The following is a 17346-nucleotide window of genomic DNA, read 5'->3' as shown; positions in this document are numbered from 1 at the left end:
TTCCTGAGATACGTCGAGTTATTTCACTGGCACTCCTCAGCTGCGCTGGTCCCTCTTCTTGGGACTCTTGACAGTCCCTCACACCCACTCACATCCTTATAGAACCTCGTCTCGGAGCCTTATCTGACTTCATCGAGTTTGGTAGAGGCATCCCTTTTCCTATTCTTCCTGAACACATTTTTTTTTAAATTATAGAATTTTTGCACTATAGGTTAATCACCTGTTTATGAGCCTATCTTCCCAAATGAACAGTCAGTTTCTTGAAGACTCAGAGCATGTTTTATTTATCTCAGCATCCACTGTGCTCAGCATAGGGCCTAGTACCTCAACATATATTGAATGAATGAATGAGTGAGTAAATAGATGGTTTGGGGTACAGGGCCGGGTCAAAGTGTAGTTACAGCCCCAAAATACTAAGAGCTTTGTAAGTCAGTGCATGAGGGGTCTTACTCAGTAACCCATTAAATCATTAGGACTTCCGAGAGTAAACAGCTCCCTAAGACAGGTGCTCCGGCTTGTAGAGTATGCGATAGTTGAGTGGCTAATAGATCAAGTAACTTGTCCACTTTCCTGGAGTGAAGTTTTGGGCTCACCTCCATTCAGAAGGCTGAGTACATGATGTTACATGCCTCCTTCAGTGGAGTTAAATTAAGCTTAATATCTTATGACTCAAGAGTTTGCACACCAAGGCTTGGCACTTAATATTGTAATTACTCCTTTTGATTAGAACTACCTTTCATAAGCAAATCGACGCAGTGATTTGACAAGTTTGAGGAATTGTGTTTGGAGCTCACCCTACGAGTTCCACAGGGACCTGTAATCATAGTAATTACTGTTGAAGCGAGATTCCAGTTCTCGATGTACCAGGAGGTGAGTGAGTAAGAGTCACAAGCTGCATCCTTTCCCATCTCAGGATAAGCTGTGTGGCTGAAAACAAGGGAAGTGGAGGTAAACAGTGTGATCAGCCATCAGCCCATAGGCTGTGGTGTTTCTCCTTTGACAGGGCTTGGCCTGTGTGGAACTCACTGCATTGAAATGGATTCTTTGACACACATTTGGTGGCACTTAGCTCTTCCGGTCCATGCTAGTAACTTTTGTGAATAAATAGATAAGGCAGACATGAATCCACACACTCTGTCCTTTGCGGGGTTCCCAAAGTACTCTTCGGCTGAATGTGGAAAATAGTAAAAGCAGGGTCTGTCATGACCCAGAAGGCTTGGCTCAGATTCATTGGCGCTCCAGTCAGTTGAAAGATCAAATATTCCCTGAAGGATGAGTTCAGAGCTCCACTGGAGGTGTTCAGAGCGCTCTGAGCTAGTTCTTAAAGGACAGATGCCACGCCAAGGACAGGAGCCTTATTCCAAACCACAAGAGAGCCTTGCGGCGAGAAACACATTCGGCCTCCAACTGAGCCACTCTGCCCTTCTCTTCTACGGTCCTGGGGCTGATTTCACCGGGAGGCTGCTGCAAGTTCCAAATGCTGAGGAGGAACAGTTCCCAATGGGACTCACAGGGGGACTCCGAGAAATAGTTGTTTCTTTTCTTTTTCTTGTAGGGGTTGTTTATGTTAGGGGCCCCCCTACCCTCTGGAAACATGATCTCTTAGGCACACACCCCACAATTATGGCTTCCCACTGTCCACAGTCTAGGGGTTCCCTCCCCATGCCCTCTACTTTTCCTTCCATCATCCACAGCCCAAAAATCCATTTAAAAATTAACAGCACAAGGAGGAAAGTGCCGCAAGACCCAGATTGCTAGCAGATGCTCGGGGGTGCTGGCAAGAGAAAAGGCAAGTGGAATAAGGCATTTGGAGGCCAGGGTTTCCTCCCGAGCCTTTCTAAAAGGCTGCATGGTATCAGGTGAGGCACGATACACCTCCATCCACTTCCTCACTCATTCTCCCTTTCAATAGATATCCTTTGAGGAATAACAGAGTGTGCCAAGTCCACTGCTGGGTTCTAGAGCTACAGTGGTGATGATAATGAACATTTATCGAGTGTTTACTACATGCCAGACACTCTTCTAAATATTTTGTTTATTAACATGTTAACTCAGTTTAAAAAAAAAAACAAAACAGCCGTAGTTTTAATCCTCAGATGAGGAAACAGAGGCACAAAGAGGTTAGGAATTTTTCCCAGTGTCACATAAGCAGTAGGAAGAGGGATCAGGCCTAGATCCTTGGCAGTCTGATTTCACAGCCTAAGCCAGGAGTCCACACACTTTTTCTGTGAAGGGCTAGATAGTAAATATTTTCCCTTTGTGGGCCATCTGGTCTCTGTCGCAATTTCTCAGCTCTGCTGTCATAGCAAAAAGCAGCCATAGACAGTCCATGGCTGTGTTCCAAAAACGCTTTGTCGACACTGAAATTTGAATTTTATAGAACGTTTATGAGTTATGAAATATTTTCGTTGATTTCTTTTCAACCATTTAGAAAATGTAAAACCATCTCTACCTTACAAATCATGCAAATCAGGTCTTGGGCTGTAGTTTGTTGATCCCTGGCCTAAGTTGTGCTGGCTCTCCATTGGTGAATAAGGATGAATTGCTATCCTAGTGTGGAGAAGGCGATGGCACCCCACTCCAGTACTTTTGCCTGGCAAATCCCATGGACGGAGGAGCCCAGTGGGCTGCAGTCCATGGGGTAGCTAGAAGTCGGACACAACTGAGAAACTTCACTTTCACTTTTCACTTTCATGCATTGGAGAAAGCAATGGCAACCCACTCCAGTGTTCTTGCCTGGAGAATCCCTGGGACGGAGGAGCCTGGTGGGCTGCCGTCTCTGGGGTCACACAGAGTCGGATATGACTGAAGCGACTTAGCAGCAGCAGCTATCCTAGTGGGCGAGCCATGCAGACTTAAACCCCTCTAGAGAATCTTTCATCTACGCATGTGCTGCTGGCTTTGGGTGAATCTCTCTACTTCTCATCCTCCATTCTCCTGTTGGCTAAATCATATGTGCCTTTCAGATACCAGCTGAGCTTCCACCTCTTTCCTTGCCACTCATCTATCTTATGCCCAGCCCCTCCTTGTTCCCGGCACTCTGTCCTCTCCTCTGTCACAGCTCTCTTATAGTCCCCTAGTTACCCATCTGCTTTGGGAGGACGGCGGGTCCCAACCATCCCAGCTTCCCTGAATTCTGATTGGATTCTTGGTGCTGGTAGGCACAAAACACAGTTAGTAGAATTAACTTGTAGGTGAGTCTCAAGAAAGATCAACGAAGAAGGGAACTTTCAACTTTTGGGTTGAGCAAAGGAGTTCTCCAAGCCAATAAGATGAGGAAGTTTGCTCTGAAAAGAAGCAACTGTGTGTGACAAAATGCAGGGATGAGGAAAACAATGCAAATGGGAGTGTTCAAGGAATGACCAGGGGCTGGCAGAAATGCCAAAGGGAAAAGCTGAGCAGAGAGCATCTATATTGCCAAAGCTCTGATCCCCACAGGATGGATTAAGGGCAGTGAGCTTGGGAGTGACACGTTCAGACTTGTGCTCCAGAGCAGAGGTCAGAAAACTAGGGCCCACTGACCAATTCCAGCCCAAGATCCCACAGTGAACAGGGAGCTGGAGAAGAATTTCAGGGGTGTGCGAGATCCCGCCTGTGTTCTTTCCCTCCACCACACTGCTCTTCCCCATCTGGACATCTAGACATGGATGGGGGCTGGCTGAACGTCTCAGGGACCCTGCCAGCCTAAACCCAACCCCAGCTGCCCCCGATGGACTTGGCCTTGGGGGAGGAGTGAGAGATAACTGGTATAAGGCTCTCCAGTCTTGCTGCTTAGTGCATCAGTGGTGTGTAAACGCAAAGCTCATGGCCTGTGTGCCACTGATCTTGCCATGATCTTTGGTCGTGCACCTATTTCTCCTTGAGTCTTTTGTCCTAATCTAAGTATAGGCTACATCCTCTTGAAGGACCCTCATCATGATAAGATTCAGAGCATTGGAAGGATTCCGCATGCCATATTAAAATACCTGTGGCTCAACAATTCATAAGTGATGAGAGTCCTGGAAATGGAGGAAGAAGAAAAGACATCACTCTCACCCTCAAGGTACAGAGGTGAGCAATGATCCAGGGCTTTAGGAAGGACAGGAGGATCCAGACCAGATTAGCTCTGAGGGCAGGGAGCTTGTTAAGGGGATTTTAAGTCTACTGTCTTAATAGTCCTTTGTAGTTCTTTGGCACCTGGCTTTTCTTGAAGCTCAAAGTATTTTGCAAACATTAGCTCATTAATACCGCCAGCAGCCTTGTGAAGTGGGTAGTGTGAATGTCTTATCCCCACTTGGGATTCTTGAATTTGAGGGGAAAAGGGGTTCTGGCTGGTGACTAGTGCCTGGTTGAAGAGAGGCCCCAGGGGTTGGACCAAATTTAATACTCATGTTTGTTTCTCATCCCACCAGAAGAACAGTGGATGGTGAGAGAAGCGCAAGCCAAATCTGGATACCAGTTGAAACTAGGCTTCTCCAGCTGTGTGAATTTGGACCAGTCCCTCAACTTTTGTGAAACTGAGTTTTCCCTTGGGAAAGGGGGGCTGATGATAAGAATTATAAATGTAACGTTGTTGTACTGAGTTGTGTCTTACCCTTTTGTGAATCTATGGACTTTAGCCCACCAGACTCCTCTGTCCATGAGATTTCCCAGGCAAGAATACTGGAGTGGGTTGCCATTTCCTTATCCAGGGGATCTTCCTGACCCAGGGATCAAACCCATATCTCCTGTGGCTCCTACCTTGCCAGGTGGCTTCTTTACAACTGAGCCACCAGGGAAGCTGGTAAATATAAAATGTGTGTTAAAGTCATTTGATTATTGAAGTTTCAGTCAATAGATCTAAGATATTTTTATTAAAGCTCACTATACATGTGGCTCAACATTATATGGGCTGTGTGTTCTGATGAGTGTTCTCTGAGGTGGGTGAGCAGGATCAAGAAGGAGGTCCTGGAGACTGCACTGTCTTGGGCTTGAGCAGAAAAACCAGCCAACCAGCTGGAGCAGAGTTGTCCTGAGATAAAACCAAAGAAGGGGATGCATGGGAAAGGAGGATGATAGATGATTAGAAGTTCATTTCACCTAGGAGCTTCGGAAGGTTTGAGCAGGGAACCAACCTAGACAGATCTGCCGTGTGAAGATTAACTGTGATACCAGCACAGAGAACCAAAGACAGCAATGGTGTCGGCAACTGATGGGCAAGATAATCCACTGTGGCATGGGAAGAAAATTTTTATAACATATCTTTGCTATTTTCTAATTCTCATCCTTTGAAAATTTTACTTTTAGACATGACTTTTGTGTATATGTTTTAAAGGCAAATATATTTTTAAAATATGATATTTATGTGATATTCACACCAGAGAGTGTGAATGGCCCTTCGAGACTACCTAGTTTATGGTTGACTTGGTCTAAGTAAATTTTTAAAATCACAATCTTAAATGACCCCAAATTTGTCAGTGAGGATTCTTAGTTGCAAACAACAGAATCCACTCTGGCTAATTTAAGCAGAAAACAGATTTATTAAAAGACATTTAAAAGGATGTCAAAATTCTTAGAAAATCTCAAGAAACTAATTTGTGGCTGTGCTTCCAGGAACAGTGTTCAAAACCACAATACAATGAATTATTGTTTGGCAGAAGAAAGAAATGAAGTACAGATCCTGGCTACAACATCAACGAACCCTGGACACTTCATGCCAAGTGAGAGAAGCCAGTCACAAAGGCCCACATATTGTATGATTCCATTTATATGAAATGTCCAGAATAGGCAAATAGAAAGTTGATTCATAGTTGTTTAGGGCTTGGGGGGGTGGAGGAGGGTGGGAAGTTGGAAAGTGACAGCTAAGAGACATGGTTTCTTGGAGGGCTAATAAAAATGCTCTAAAACTTTAAATTGAGTGAATTGTATGATATGTGAATATATCTCAAAAAATTGTCACATACGCACACGCACTCTATAGAAAGGCGGATGAGAAGAGGATTATTATTGTCACCACTACCAATGCCAAATATAAGATGCCAAGAACTCAGCTTTAGCACAGCCTCCATCTCAGCATTCCTGGTGCCAGCCCCGCCTCAGGGACTCAGTCAAGCAAGCACTGGCTCCTATGCCTAGGAAGATCCCATTGCTTCAGAATGCTCACTTCTAATTTGAAGTCCTGTTTGGATGTATCCAACTGATGAAGCCAAAAATACACTGTGATCTAACTTCCAGGTTTCCTGAAAATTGGATTTCTGATCATTACATTGGGAATCAGGAGAATGTCCCAGAGAAAGGTTAGTTGAAAGATGATGTGTAGGGAAGGATGAATAGGCGGAGTACAGAATGTTTCTAGGGTGGTGAAACTACTCTGTATAATCATGGCTACATATCTTTATACATTTGTCCAAAACCTAAAAGGTACAACACTGAGACTGAACATTAATGTAGATCCTGAACTTTGTATGATAACTATGTGTTGATGCAGGTCCGCCATCTGTAACAAGTGTGCCACTCTGATAGGGGATGGCGATAATGGGGGAGTTTATGCTTGTTGAGGGCAGGAGGTCATGGGAAGGTCTTGGGAAATCTCTGTACCTTTTGCTCAATTTTACTGTGAATCTGAAACTGCTCTAAAAAATAAAGCCTATTTAAAAAAAAAAAAAAACTGAGGGACAGCCACAAATATAATTAACATCCACTATTAAAATATATTGGGCTTCCCTGGTGGCTCAGACAGTAAAGAATCTGCCTGCAATGCAGGAGACCTGGATTTGATCTCTGGATTGGGAAGATCCCCTGGAGAAGGGAATGGCAACCCACTCCAGTATTCTTGCCTGGGAAATCCCGTGGACAGAGGAGCCTGGCCGCCTATGGGGTCGCAGAGTCAGACATAACTGGGGGAATAACATTAACATTAAAATATATTATAGAGTTTCAGAATAACACTTAATGGAACTTGATAATTTTAAGGGCTCTCCTAAGAGTATTTTTTTAAACTCTAGATGTGAAAAGCAGCCAGGTTATGTATCAAGAGTGGCAGGAGTGGTAAGGGGCAGGAGTGGTAAGGGGGAATGCACAGGCTTTAGAGTCTGGGTTTGAATTCAGGCCTGCCCCTTATCAGCTGTCTGATCTCTGCAAGTCACTTAATTTCGCTGAGCCTCACCTGAAAAGTGATAACAGGAACACCTACTTCCCAGGGTTTTATTTTTAGGACTAAGGCAATGAATGCTAAATAAATCTTAGCTTCTGCCAGTGAAGTGAAGAAGTGAAGTGAAAGTCACTCAGTCGTGTCCAACTCTTTGTGACACCATGGACTATACAGTCCATGGAATTCTCCAGGCCAGAATACTGGAGTGAGCAGCCTTTCCCTTCTCCAGGGGATCTTCCCAACCCAGGGAGTGAACCCAGGTCTCTCACATTGCAGGCAGATTCTTTACCAGCTGAGCTACCAGGGAAGCCCCCCCCAAAAGGGAAAACAAATGTAATTATTTCTGTCAATTTTTATTAGATTACACTCAACTGTTATCCTGATTCTTATCTTTTCATAATTTTTAAAAGCTAAACTATTACTATATTTTATGCTTGAAAGTTAAAGTCGCTCAGTCATTTCCGAGTCTTTGCTACGCCATGAACTATACAGTCCATGGAATTCTCCAGGCCAGAATACTGGAATGGGTAGCCTTTCCCTTCTCCAAGGGAACTTCCCAACCCAGGGATTGAACCCAGGTCTCCCAAATTGCAGGCAGATTCTTTACCAGCTGAACCGCCACGGAAGCCTGCAGAAGTGAGCTCTAATTAATAGCCAAAATGTCATCTCATGGCCCACCAGCTCCAGAAGTGGCACTGGACTCCTCATGACCTCCTCATCCTGTTATGGCATTCCAGGTCCCAACTCTGGTGACAGAAAGATAAGGGGGGAACTTCACATATTTTCCAGAAACTTCCAGTTTCAATTCACTTTGTAGGAGTTGTCTCTCAATGCATGAGGCCCAAGTTCCATGTGGCTCTGGGGTTATTTAAAGCAAGACGAAAGTGAAAGTGTTAATCACTCAGTCGTGTCGACTCTTTGTGACTCCATGGACTGTAGCCCACCAGGTTCTTCTGTCCACGGAATTCTCCGGGCAAGAATACTGGAGTGGATAGCCGTTCCCTTCTCCAGGGGATCTTCCTGACCCAGGGATCCAACCCAGCTCTTCCACTTTGCAGGCAGATTCTCTACCATCTGAGCTACCAGGGGGGTAGGATAAGTCAAGCCTGTTGATTCCCTAGCTAGTATCCTTAGCATTCTCCAGGCACCCTGTCAAATAACCAGTAGAAATGCCAAGTATTTCAGGGGCTCCCAGTAGTGGGATTCCATCTCTCCTGATTTTGTGTTCTGAATCTTTCTGATGCTCAGAACTTTCTTGGTTTCTGATGGCCTCATTGGTAGGTCTTCTAACACCAAGTCATGACCACCTTACTATTTTGGCGGTATTTGAGGATGACATGACATGAAATGCTCAAGTGTTAGGAGTCATTCAAATAGCCATAAAGATAAAAAACATTGTGCCACAACAGAGCACAAAAATAATTTGATGTGTCTCCATCTGATTCTTACTTAGCCTCTCAGAAACACAGTCTTGATGTGTTTGACCACATCACTGACTCTCTCACTGTCTTCTTGGTGACAGTGGTTTCCTTTGCTCTTAAATTCACGTTCCTTGGTTTGTCAGTTAAGGCCTTTTACAGCAGGGCCTTACCTGCTTCTTTAACTCTATCTCCTACTTCCTCTCAGTCACATCCACGCGGTCAGCCACACCAAACCTCTGGCTTTTCCTAACATATGTCCTCAGTCTTATCTCAGTCTTATCTCCTTACTCAGGTGCACAGCTCCCTCTGCACAAAATTCTCTTTCCTTCTTCTTTACCCTAAGACCCACTTAACCCTAACTCTTCTGGAAGACTTCCTGCCTTCTTTAGGGAAAAGCAGAGGCTCTCTCCTGTTTCTTTCGAAAGCACAGAGGCTTCATTCAATAGTCAGTTCACAAACGTTTGCGGAGGGCCTCGTATAGTAAACTCTGCACTGTGCTCCCACAATCCCTATACTTACGTCTATTACAGCAAGAGTCACACTAGGTATCATTATTTGTTTACCTGTCTGGAAGGTGCAGCCTGGCGACAGACAGCCATGTGGATTGTTTGGTTAAGACAATGGCACTATTTCCTCTTTCTCCAGACCCACCCAACTACAGTGACCTCTGCCCTCTGTCTCTGAGCCCAGCCCAGAACACCAAGGGCCTTGGTTCCAGCCTCAGGGAATCCTAGGGAAGGCCACATGCCAGTCCACTGCCTACCAGCCCTGTACCCTCTCCCTTGTGCATTAGTCTGGCCCACAGGACTGGTTTTCTATCTCGGTCCCTCTGACAAGCATGCTATTTCACTGTTGCCATGGAATCTATGTGTCTGGATTTTTCTACTTTACCTGGCTCATGCCAGTGGTAAAGACTTGTTCCAGGGAGCCCCAGTGGTGAAGTGGTCCTGTTTGCCACATGTTGGTGATTAACAACCTTTCAGCTGATATTGTAATTGCCTATTCCAAGGGCCTGTGACCCTGTGCCGAATGGAGTGTCACACCTGGCATGCCTGGCCTCCTTTCCCCGCATACTGACTTGAACTTCCCTCCTGGACTAGCATGTCCCTCTGGACTGGAGATTCCACCCTTAGATGTTCCTTCCAACTGGGAAGGTGGGCTGCCCTTCTGGCCCCTGCCTTGCCCAGGCAGCCTTTTCTTCCCCAACAAACTTTACTCAATAAGGACAAGTGGAAATGTGTGAGCTGAAGGTATGCCTTGCCCCAGGGAGAAGCCAAGATAACAGGAAAAAGGGGCAATTAATATAGCCACAGAGAAAGACTTCGGTGGTATTCCATTAAAAGGATAGGGAAAACATAAGAAAAGGGGATACTGTAATTGGGTTTGAGAACTCTAAAAGAGCCAAAATATCAAGATCTTTGAATGTAAAAAAAAAAAAAAAAAAGCACTTGGGTTGCTTCCATGTCTTGTCTATTGTAAATACTGCTGCTATGAACAATACACACATCTTTTTGAATTAGAGTTTTATTTTCTGCAGATATACACAGGACTGGAATTGGTAGATCATGGATTTCCCTGGTGGCTTAGAAGGAAAAGAATCTGACTGCAGTGCAGGAGACCCAAGTTTGATCTCTGTATAAGGAAGATTCCCTGGAAAAAGGAATGGCTACCCACTTCAATATTATTGCCTAGAGAATTCACATGGACAGAGGAGCCTGGTGGGCTATAGTCCACGAGGTTGCAAAGAGTCAAACATGGCTGAGTGACTAACACACACACACACACACACACACACACACGGTATTTCAAATTTTTACTTTTTTTAAGGAACTTTCATACTGTTGTCCATAGTGGCTGCACCAATTTACATTCCCACCAACAGCCTATGAAGGTTCTCTTTTCTCTACATCCTACAGATAATATTTATTATACAGTGTGAAGTAATTGCTCATTGTGTTTTTGATTTGCTTATCTCTAATAATTAGCCATGTTGAGCATCTTTTCATGTGCCTGTTGGTCTTCTACGCATTTTTTTATTAGGTTGCTTGCTTTTTCGGCATTGAATTGTATGAGTTGTGCATCTGTTTTGGATATTAACCTGCTACTGGTTGCATCATTTGCAGATATTTTTTCCACCATTCCATAGGCTGTCTTTTCATTTCTTTGATGGTTTCTTTTGCTGTTCAAAACATTTTAAGCTTGATTAGGTTTTAAAAAAAAATGACATGAAGAAATGAAGTAACTTAACTTGCCTTGCGACTAGAAACTGAAAGAATGCTCATCAATAGGGAAATGGTTGAGTAAATCATGATTTCTCTTAGCCGTGAACTAACAGTCATTGTAAAGAATACATTCAAACTATAGCAGTTGAGTTGCTGCCGCAGCTGCTGCTAAGTCACTTCAGTCATGTCCGACTCTGTGCGACCCCATAGACAGCAGCCCACCAGGCTTCCCTGTCCCTGAGGTTCTCCAGGCAAGAGCACTGGAGTGGGTTGCCATTTCCTTCGCCAATGCATGAAAGTTAGGAAGGGATTTTTCTAGAGGCCATGTTGAGTGAGAAAAGCCAGATACAGGTAAGTGTGTATAATATGATCCCACATTTGTTTGCCGATGAAATAAACCTCTTATCTGTATATGTGCACATATATTCATATATATACACTAACCAGCATAGTATGGTTCCATTTCAGGAAAAAAAAAAAAATAGAGCCCTATGCATGTGTCTTTATATTTGATTGTGTCTGAATGAGAAAAGAGAAAATGATGGAAAAATTGACATTGGTTTGTTGACCTTGGCTATCTAGAAAGGAAGAGAGAGATTAGTGTGGGCAAAGAGAGCTTTGGGGCATTGGTCTTGTGATAAGCATGTGTTGTTTTTATAATATGAAACCATCAAGTGAAGAAAATTATTTATAAGAAATAAATATTACCCACAGTTACATGTGGCCCACATAGCTTCACCTCAGTTTTAAATTGTGAAGAAGGAAAGAGTGGTTTACGCTTCCACGGCCCCCCTCTCCCATGCACTACACCTGGGCTTGGATCCATAAAGGACTTTCACAGGTCATTTGTTTCTGGGATATTCTCAGCTTCACTGTTATGCAGGATCATTTATATTTTAATTCTGATTTTTCCAGACACTATAGGTCACATGTTAAGGCCAGGCAGAAGGCACCAAGTGAAAGTGAAGTGTTAATCGCTCAGCTGTGTCCACCTCTTTGCGACCCCGTGGACTGTAGCCCATCAGACTCCTCTGTCCATGGAATTCTCCAGGCAAGAATTCTGGAGTGGGTTGCAATTCCCTTTTCCAGGGGATCTTCCTGATCCAGAGATCAAAGCCAGGTATCCCGCATTGCAGGAAGATTCTTTACCATCTGAGCCACCAGGGGAGTTAAGAGAGAACACTGAATAGCAGTTCAGAGTTTTGGACTCCAAATTCAGTGCTCTCATGTTGAGGGTCTAAAATTGTGTAACATAGAAAAACATTTTAAAAGACCAATTTTTAAAAAACTGTAAGAACCAACCTAACGAATATATTGACAGCTTTCATAGGTATGAAGCATCATTATTTTAATAAGCCCTTAGCTTCCCTTTTGCCTATCATTAGGGTACGATGCCATCAGTTATGTGACTAGTGGATCCTTGATTATAGCCTGACGCATTCATTCAACAAACATTTACTGAGCATCTAATACATGCCCAGCACTCAGTTGGGTGCTGGCTCAGCCTTATAATCTGAACAAACAAGCTTCCCACGGGCATCTGGCCAGGAGTGATTAGTACATGCCTACACCATTCGTCCTTTTAAAATTAAAGAGACTATTTTATTAAACATGAAAGTTTAGGAAACATTAAAGGCTTTTTATTTCAGAAGGACTCTGAATCAGAAAATACTTAAAAGAAATAAGCACCACTTAGAGAAATATAGACTATAAATAAGTCCAGCATGAATGAGCATGATGAATGGCGACTAAAACTAGCATTTTGAGTGCATGCTATTGCCAGGCACTTTACATGTGTCATTATAATAAGTGCTCACAATAACCCTATATGGAGGGGACTGTTATTATTAAGTTTGCCAGAGAGGAGACTGTGGCCCAAGAAGATGTGAGGGAATGTTCCCAAGGTCACAGAGAAAGCTTTAGTGCCAGGATTCTAGTGTAGACATGCCTTAACTGCAGACACCATGGATTTCTTTTACTACTTTGCCCCACTGGCAAAGGAGACTGTTCCTCTAAAGAGCTCATCAGGTTTCCAAGGCCAAGGTGAAACAGTGGTTAAGTGTCCCCATCACCCGGGCCACGAGTACCAGCTAGTGGTCCCTTGTTAACACTAGAATAATAGCACTAACGTTTACTGATGCTCCATCACCTGCCAGGCTCCATTCTCGACACGGTTCTGTATTCTTTACACAGATCATTTCCAACCCTCGCTGACAACGTGCCCTCCTGGCTTCTTCACTTGTCAGCCTACAGCCTCCTTCAATACAGTCATCAGAAGAGTCTTTTTAAAACTCAAATCAGATCAGTTCTCTCTTCTGATCAAAATGCTCAAATGGCTTGCAGGTCTTACACATTCTCCCCATCTCCTTTGACTTCATGTCTCACTTCTCTCCCTTTACTATCTTGCCTCTTGCCCTTTCACTGTGTGAACTTGGTATCATAACTGATCTGGTTTTTTAAATTACATTTAAAAAATATTTTTAAAAAATTTGGTTAGAAAATTGTGGTGCTAGTGGTGGAGAATCTGCTTGCCAAAGCAGGAGACATAAAAGTCTCAAGTTCGATCCCTGGGTCAGGAACATCCCCTGGAGAAGTATTCTTGCCTGGAAAATTGCATGCACAGAGGACCCTAGAGGGCTATGGTCCATGGGGTCACAAAAGAATCAGACACAACTGAACAACTGAGCACACATACACTACGCATTTTAAGCCTCCTTGCCATTCTACAAACACTCAGGGACATCCCAGTGCTAAGGCCTCTGCACTTGCTCTTCCCTCTGCCTGGAACACTTTCCACCAGATATCCAAGTCTCTGCTCTTCTTACCAACTTCAGGTCTTTGCTCCAATGTCATCTTCTCAATGAGCCCCCTGCCTCACTGACTGCTTTATTTAATACTGCATACTCCCTCTTCTCAGATATGCAGATGACACCACTCTTATGGCAGAAAGTGAAGAACTAAAGAGACTCTTGAAAATGAAAGAGGAGAGTTAAAACGTTGGCTTAAAGCTCAACATTCATAAAACTAAGATCATGGCATCTGGTCCCATCACTTCATGGCAAATAGATGGGGAAATAGTGGAAACAGTGGCAGACTTTATTTTGGGGGGCTCCAAAATTACTTCAGACTGTGACTGCAGCCATGAAATTAAAAGATGCTTACTCCTTGGAAGGAAAGTTATGACCAAACTAGACAGAATATTAAAAAGCAGAGACATTACTTTGCCAACAAAGGTCCATCTAGTCAAAGCTATGGTTTTTCCAGTAGTCATGTATGGATGTGAGAGTTGGACTATAAAGAAAGCTGAGCGCTGAAAAATTGATGCTTTTGAACTGTGGTGTTGGAAAAGACTCTTGAGAGTCCCTTGGACTGCAAGGAGGTCCAACCAGTCCATCCTAAAGGAGATCAGTCCTGAATGTTCATTGGAAGGTCTGATGTTGAAGCTGAAACTCTAATCCTTTGGCCACCTGATGTGAAGAACTGTCTCATTTGAAAAGACCCTGATGCTGGGAAAGATTGAGGGCAGGAGGAGAGGGGACAACAGAGGATGAGATGGTTGGATGGCATCACCAACACAATGAACATGAGTTTGGGTAAACGCTGGGAGTTGGTGATGGACAGGGAGGCCTGGTGTGCTGCAGTTCATGGGGTCGCAAAAAGTCAGACACGACTGAGCAACTGAACTGAACTCCCTCTTCCCAATACCCATATTCCTGCTCCCAGAATTTTCTCCAACATCACTAATCACCTTCTATAACATTTGCTTACTGTGTTCTTCCCTGCCTGTTACCCTCTTCTAGAATGTAAGAACCATCAGGGCAGACATGTTTGTTTAATGTGTTCCCTGAAGTATTCCCATCACTGACAGCAATGCCTGCCACATAGCAGACAGACAATTGACACTGCAGAACTGATAGATAAACTCTCTCCCCAGCCCCGTAAGGATGACTGTTACTATTCTGTTCAGAAACACACCATCAGTCTTTTATGCACAAAGTCAACAACAGTAAAGCAACAGAGCTGGGATTCGAAAACACCATGTCTCCCCCTCAGGGAAGAGAGTAAAGAAGAGGAGGTACTCTTGTACAGTCTCCTGTACCGGACTCTCTCAGACCACACTCCCCACCAGCAACCACGACCAGCTGCCAAGACATCAGAAAAGTGTGGGAGTAACTGGGTGAAGACCTCCTCCAGCATCTCTGTCGGTCCTGCCACCCGTCCAGGAGCTCAAGCTGAGAAGCAGCTGTGATTCTGCTTCTAGGAAAGAAATTGAAAAATGGATGCTAAGAACACATGAGACTGTTACAGAGGTGAGCCCAGGGGTCAGAGTGCTTTGAATCTCTCACATGAAGGTTCTTTTTACATGTGTGTGTGCTCAGACGCTCAGTCATGTCCGACTCTTTTGCGACCCCATGGACTGTAGTCCACCAGGCTCCGCTGTCTGTGGAATTTTCCAGGCAAGAATACTGGAATGGGTTGCCATTTCCTCCTCCAGGGGATCTTCCTGACCCAGAGATCAAACTCACATTTCCTAGGTCTCCTGCATTGACAGGCAGATTCTTGACCACTGTGCCACCTGGGACGCCCTCTTTATATATACTTAATGTAAATATGAAAATTGACAGGTGTGATAACATCGGCTCTGCTGGAGAAGTTCCTGTTTGCCCAACACAAAGTGCTGCAGTTAAGGCCAACGCACATCCCCATTCTCCCTCTGACATTAAACACCCCAGGGCAGTGAGGACTGACATTGATCACTATAAGGCAAAAAGCCAGCACAGCCTCCAGGAGATCATACCTGTGTGTGCCATTTGTCTACTTCTTTTTATACATGCATCACCTGCCTTCTCTTTCCGAGGCCCTGTGCTTGGTCCTGAGGCCACATTATTGAAGCCAACAACTGCTTCCAGGGCACTGACATTCTTACAGGGGGACAGACACACAATGAATGCCGTGTAACTGTGGTTTGAGAGAGAGAGGAGCAAGCAGCTGATGAATCTCAGTTCTGGAAGGTTTCTAGAGAAGATAACACTTAAGTCAGTGACGTTCCCCTTGGAGCACATGGATTGGCAGGACTTAAGAGTGCTAAATTAGGCTCTGAGCCTGCAACGTCCAAAGAGGAAACACGGCGACTCCTGCACTGCGTGTACCTGGAACAAATCCCTGAGAAGCAGGTGGCCTAGAGGTACTTGTTGCAAACTAGGGGTTAATGATTAGCTAGGCCCAGAGTGTCCTGCCCTGTCTTAAGCTCAAGGAATTCCTAACAGCAACTGCAATATCCATCATGGATTGATCTAGGAGCCAAGCCCTATACTGTACTTTTCATTCGTTATCTACTTTAATTGTTGCAATAACTATTTCACAAACAAGGAAACCCAGGCTCACAGAAGTGAAAGGCTTTACGTAGAAGCCTTGGAGCTGCAGGCAGTACGAGAATCTGGGATTTAGGTTTCAAAATCCAGTACTGTTTCCAGAATACAAGGCACTTCTGGCTTCTGTTTAATGCTGACATTGCTCTTACTCTCAGCTGTGAGACCAGTGTCTTGGGGAAGTTGGAGCAGCATCTGCTACCAGGGGGCAAAACAATGACGAATAGAATTTTGTGGTGAGGGTGACTTAGGCTCCAGTTTCAACTCTCATTAACTCCACTTGTAACCTCAGGGAAATCCCTTTACTTTCCTGGAGACTCAGGTTTTCCTTCGGAAAAAGGATGCCATGGTAGTATTGTGAGGCTTCAGTGGAATGAAGTCCACGACGTACCTCCAACCTAGCAGGCAGTCAACCAAGCATCACCTCTCTCCTGGAGAACTCTGTGCTGAGGCTTCTTGGCCAAAGTTCCGCTTTGGGAGCCAAGTGAAGATGGACAATGACCCCATGTACATGAGTTATCATCATGGCCTCCTTGAGCTATGCTTTTTTTTTTTTTTTTTTTTTTTGCTGTAAAGAGAGAAATTAAGCACTATCTGGGATCTATCTTTCTTGAAAACAAACTACTTATGATTAGAATGCTCTTCACACTTCCCCAAGTCACAGCAGACATATTAGGAGTATGGACCACTGCCCAATCCTGCCTCCAAATTCAGCTGAGTTCTTGACTTCGTGACAGATTGCCAGCCATCCACCACAAACTCTTCACAGCCAAAGGTGTCTGACCCTGAGTAACTACTAAGGGAATACAGTGATTTCCTGCATAGGAAATATAGTGTGAGCCCCACTGTAATTATGATGGAAACTGTGAGGTATAATCACCAAGCAGGCTGCACAAAGGACATTTGTTGGCACTTTCAGGGCAGCCTGTGTACTTGTTGTCAAGCAGCAGCCGGCAAGTCCTTTTATCACATGAAGGCGATTGATCAATTAGGATTGATTCTAACTGATCTAATTTAAAAAAAAAAACAAAACTTTTTTCTTCTTGAATGTAGAGTCATAGGCAGTTGTAAGAAATAATACAGGGAGATGTGTAATGCACCTTTTACCTTATTTCCCTCAATGGTAACATCTTGAAAAGCCATGGTGCAGTATCACCCCTAGGATCTTGATTTCGATAGGATCAGGATACAGAATGTTTCCATCACTACAAGGATCCCTCACGTGG

Source organism: Bos indicus, chromosome 8 (genome assembly GCF_029378745.1).
Source record: "Bos indicus isolate NIAB-ARS_2022 breed Sahiwal x Tharparkar chromosome 8, NIAB-ARS_B.indTharparkar_mat_pri_1.0, whole genome shotgun sequence".
Classification (NCBI taxonomy): domain Eukaryota; kingdom Metazoa; phylum Chordata; class Mammalia; order Artiodactyla; family Bovidae; genus Bos; species Bos indicus.
The sequence above is the reverse complement of the archived record's forward strand: the minus strand, read 5'-3'. Positions refer to the sequence as shown.